Below are 6000 nucleotides of genomic sequence, written 5' to 3' on the forward strand. Positions count from 1 at the left end.
CTCATACCAGTGGCATTTAAGGGGCATCCAAGCACAAACAGTAATTGTTTGCTGACATGGGTTTGTATGCATCAACTTGTCTCAGTCTGCACTACAAGCACAAACATAAAAAGCTCTTCAGATAACATCGTCTTTCATATAGGCACATTCACAGTTTTCAATCTCTGACTCAACCTACAATGCCTCAGGGTTGAAGTATTTTGAAATGTCCCCCATTGAAAAATTCAGACAGACAAAAAAAAATAAAAAATACAGCAGAAAGTATTTGTTATAATGGAATTCAAACATTATGGAACCAATTTTATTCTATCTCGCATAGAACTTGTAGAATTGCATGCTCACAAAAATGTCTTTTTGCCTGGATGTTTCAGATCACCTAAGAATGTGTGAATATGTGATAATTTGCACACACAGGCGTGTTTTGCACGAGTAAGGCTCTGTTTACATGGATGTGAACAAGCGGGAACAATATTGCTTTGGTGTTCCTTTGCTGCTGTTTGCCACGGAGTGGCAGAAAGGCAGAAATTATTGTGCATATTACATCATTACAGTAAATATATCTGGATTTCCTACAAAAAATAAAATGCAATATGTGAAATGATCAGTCACAAACACAAAGCTGTGAGGAAAAAGAACAGCAACAGAAAAGATTATGAAAAAAAAAATTGCATACTAAGGGGGAGGCAGTGTTATTTACTATATTTGTCAGACACGATCCCCAGTGTATCCCGTTAGTAAACCACTGAACATGTGTGAAATTTTTAAGTCAGCATAGCTAAACAGTAATACAGGCCTTTCATCTGTGATAATCACAGCAAAATTTGTCAAAAATGTTCATTTTGATTGTCTAACCGAGATGAATTTCTGACAGCAATTCGATATGTTACTAGAAAAATCACATGTTCAGTAATTCTTATTAACTGATAACCGCTTTAAACAAACAAAGAAAAATGCAAATGTTTTCACAAATGGTCACTCGCCTGATAAACGGTTAAGTCTGCTAATTCATGCTCAATGAATTAAAAATGCTCAGTGGTTGAGTTCAAGCTGCTTTTGAGACACAGAAGCACTTTTGGTTGTAGACTTTTTAACACTGCTGGAAACTGTATTTTGGACCCGGTCTGTCCCCTCATAGACTCGGCAGCACTAATGGCAAAGAAATGAGGGGGCGCAATGTCAAAACACAGAGCTCTGACTGGGATTTTAATAACAGACGTTCACATAGCCACCCACAGTAGAGCGAAAACACACAGTCTCCCAATATAGGAAATGGCCCTTCAAACATAAAGTAACTGGAACTTGCCACGTGGCCTACAGCTAGTGTTAGTTATACCCCCCCTTTCAGACATATCTACCAAATTCTTCATGGTTGTGGTAAACAAGGTGGCAATAAGCTGGATCAGACAAACAAGAATGTCAGTATATGCATGACCCAATTTTTTTTTTCAGCTCAGTAAACAAGCAGTTGACACACTTTTGCACTCGAACACCTCAGACACTGGTCGGACAGATTGTCTGCTTTTTTGACACTTGTGAAAAAGCTATTCTGGATTTTAAACACACCTGCTTAACCAAGCTGCCGGAAACATACTGTCATTCCTGTGATGAAAACTTAAGCAAGTCTGCCACTCAAGAAAACTGAAATCAACCCATTAAAGTCTCGCCTATGTGGTCTAAAACAATGTCTGAAAGCACACGTTTTCAGCTATAATCGCCGGGTTTCAGAGAAGTCTCATTTGTGGAGATCAGTGATGTGTATAAGCATAGTGTAATATTTCAATCCGGGCGTAACCTGTTAGCTCCCGCTTTAAATCTAACCGGCTGTCTCATGAGACGATTATGACAAAATCGTAGTCCTGCTTGCAGAGAATTTATGAAAGCCAATTACAATTGATCATGTTCTCATTCAGCGGCCCTGTTCTCATGCTCTCTGTCTCTTTCTCTCTTTATCCATCCATCACTCAATTGCCCCGTTTGATCTGGCATTTCATTCTTTCAACAAACCTGAAGTGGATCAAAACGTACTGCCGAGCACGTACAATCCACTAAACTGACCTGAATTCCCCTCTTTTTCCTCCCATCCTTTCTCCTCTGCTGTTCCTCGCTTAGTGCCTTTCCAACCCTTAATTTCCTCTCCCTCTCTGTTTCTCTGTCTGTCCTCCCTCCAGCTGTCCTTTTCCTCAGAGTGAACCCTGCACATAAAGTGGTTTTGCTGCCTTTCTCAAGCTGCTTTGAGTGTAATCACCATATTCACAGCTCACCTGTTTATCAGGATCTCACTTTGCAAAAACACTTGTGTGCAGGATGGGTGTTTCCAAGGTTACCGCAGAGGCACTAAATAACTGTGACAGCTGTGGCTGGGGACTCTCGTCAAGTAAAACGATATCGCCATAGATACAGAGCACTAGTAAACAATGACATTTATTCCCTCATGCTCTGAAAACAAATTGGTGTTGTGATTTCAAACGGGCATAAACACTTGCCTAATTCTATTAACCAAGACAAGCAGCTTATATTGCGGGCACCGTGACAACTTCAGGTCAAGGATTGAAGGTTGGGGGTTATCATTTCTTCGCGTTTCAGAAGAATTCATGATAAAACAGTGGATGAGAAATCAGTTAAATGCACATGTCAAACCCATGAGTGGAACAGGTGCAATGGCTACAAGCAAGATAATTACCATTGATGTAAAAGCTTTCACTGCACTTTAGAAATTACTTTTCATCCTATTTGGTTTTTAAAGCTGGTGATAAAAGAATGTTTCATGGTGAAATATTTTCTGACGCACTAAGTACGGCATTCAGCTAAATGATTACATGGTGAAATAAACAAGTGTGAAATTATATAATTGTGACACTTGAGAAAGCACATTGACCAGAAGGATTAATGACACTTATTGCAGATAATTCAATAAAAATTATTATTTGCATACCTTCTGATTTTTATAAACATGCATGTAGTTGATGGTTTTACCTTGAAATGAATCCAAATAAGTACAGACATTTTGATTTTGATTCAATTGATACATGGTTCAGATGTGTTTTGATTACTATTATTACTTATTGAAATTGATTCACAGGCCACTTCTGTTTCCCATGTCTGTAATAAAGGTTTGTGTGTATAAAAACTGGTACAAATCTTATATTGTGTGCAAAAACATGTGGAAGCAGATCGCCGAAGAACACCAGGATTGCATCTAACAGATCAACAACATATCACCAACTATCTGTTGTGTTTACCTTCATGAATTAAGGACATATCGGGCGTGTGTTCCAGATCGCTCATTATAGGAGAAGTTCGCGTGAATGGATTCATAAACAACATAGAATGTGATTTACAACATCAGAGAATCTTCGCATTGCTCATAAGTTTGTCTGTTTTAATGCTTTTGAAAAAGAGGTGAAAATGAGCTCCCATGATATTCACTGTGTTATACCTTATCTCATAGTTTACAGTCTTTTCTAAATCCAATCTATATTTATTTCCTCCACCAACAAATTCAACTGAAGACATTACATCTTCAGCTCCTGAAGGCTCAATACTCGGCGAATAATGTGCTGTCTTCATGGCAGACGCAAGCGCAATACAAAGACAAGAGCAATACAGTTTCCAGTAAATCGTTCTCATGTGAACAGCACCTGAAGCATGCGACACTCCTGTTGCCACCTGGTGTCACTCAAGGTGTTATTCTCAGTTGATCACTTGCAACACACACCAAACTGAAAGTGCCATCTATATACTCGAGCATGCGATTCAACACACTTCATATTTATATAGACTCTTACTCAATTGAGCTCTTTGTACCCTGTGAATGCACTGTAATACTGTGTTGCCACAATTATGATGTGAAATCCACAAGTCAACATAAATGTATACCTGTAGGGTTGAAATGTTACCAGCCATGGCTTTTTGCACCCCACTCCGAAACTTTGTAAGCACATGAAACCCGGTGACCCTCCCACACTTGGCACCTGTGGTTGCGAGTGCGCAGTGTAACAGGAGGTTGAATATTACATAGCCCTTAATATATGGCACTCTGACAAGGCTTCTGGAGCGCAAGCCAGTGCCAGTCTATGCCAGCTCTTTAGGAAGAGACCCAAAACCTAGTCACAGCTAACGGTACTACAAATCTGTGATTGTATTACATCTACTTTACTCAGAGATTCGACGCATTGGTGAATGTCTGGATTGAAATCTCCACAGTAGTGTGTCTTTGGCCATCTGTGCCGCAGTGGTTTGTGTGTGTGTGTGTGTGTGTGTGTGTATGTGTGTGCGTGTGTGTATCCAGTGTGTGACGTCTGTTCTGTGCCCATGCGGCTGATGCTGCATTCATCTTTCAGTCACCCAAAAGCAGATGTCACCAGGACGATGGGGAGTGGCAGATTGCCGTGGCGACCGACCGGTGGCAGGTTGAAGGTGTCTCCGCCCCACGGTGCCCAGCAGATGGAAGCTGAGGTCATTATCTGCTATTCTGTTCATCTCCTTATCCCCCCACAGCTCCATGCCATCTCTCTCCCTCTCTCACTCTCTCTCTCACTGCGTCAGTATACTGCAGCATATGATTAGCGATACATGTAAACACACTATTAAGTGCTTTACATCACCCAAGCACATTAGACAAGTTAAGCCGTTTGTGCTGCTTACAATTAATACTCATCATTAGGCATTTTTGTGGATCTTGTTAAATGCTTCCTCATTTACCGAGTCCCATTTTGACAACCTTGATACCAGCAATGGAAAAGATTCAGAGAGGCACAGCCGTAGGGTTAAGGGTTCTCAGTCCCCATTTAAGGAACCACTCCATTTCCTCATAAAGAGCAAAAGTAAAGAAAAGAAAACAGCAATAAGTGGCCATTCAGAACAAATAAACGAAGTCAACAACTCGGAGCTGAAAGTAGGGCAGCCTGGAAAGAAACACTCTGCCACAGCAGGCAGCCATTCCTTGTTTATTATGCTGCCAGGATCCTTCTATAATAAGCTGCACAGGCTGTATGGAGGACATGGGTAAATCCAGGTTTACATGTTTTGTGTCATGTCCTTTTTGTATGCTATGCCTCAGACAGCTGTCAGTAACAGAGGGTTTCCCTGACCACTGCAGCGTGCAATGTCCCTCTCTCTGGCTCGTCAGCAATTATGCCTCAAACTGCCACAGGCTACAGTATATTGAGCACATTTCACTTCCTGTGTATGCACTGCTTTAGCGGTTTAGTGACTCTCTTGTTCTTGTTGTCAGGGTTTTTATTTTTCTCCCCCATGTCCAACTTAAGACAGTCCAGATGTTTGGTGAGTATTTTGTTTGCATTAGCGCACTGATGTTTGCAGCTCTGGCGCCTTTCCAAATGTGCCCAGTTATATATGCATGTTTACTCTCTCTGTTAGTGCAGCATTGTAACTGTTTAACTGCTTACACACAGCTTCTCCTGCAAAGGGAGCGAGTTGGAAGTGTTGGTCATTTTACAGTCTGCGCACACATGTGGTGCACAGACGTGCCGAACACCAGCTTGTTGGGGCGTTTGCAGTCTGGCAATGAGCGCTATTATAGAGCTACTGAAATGATCAAAGACTAGGCTTTTGTAGGAAGGTTTTCACAGTTGTTCATTTATTTCCATTTGCAACAGCTTTGCATACCTGCTCATTTACCGCTGACATTCATATTCCTATTGGATAAGTCCATTGTTGGTTTTCTTTCAATTCCCGCTTCAATTATTTCATCATCATGAAAACAGAAGAATTTACACATTTGTTTTATTCCATATTTGGAAATATCTTTGTTGCAATAAAATACACGTTTGTCCCACAACATCTCCACACAAATGTCAGTGTGTGGAATCATCTGTATTAGCCTTAAGAATTGAGGCTTGTCCTGGATGTAGTTTGCACTAAGCCGGCTAATTTCAACCTGCTGCAGGCATTCCCAGAGGTGGAAATTACGCATTAGTCACATTACTGAAAATTCACTACTACTTAGTGGTAATTGTACTTATGAGTATATTCTACAGG

The sequence above is a fragment of the Blennius ocellaris genome (assembly GCF_963422515.1).
Source record: "Blennius ocellaris genome assembly, chromosome: 8".
In the NCBI taxonomy this organism is placed as follows: Eukaryota; Metazoa; Chordata; class Actinopteri; order Blenniiformes; family Blenniidae; genus Blennius; species Blennius ocellaris.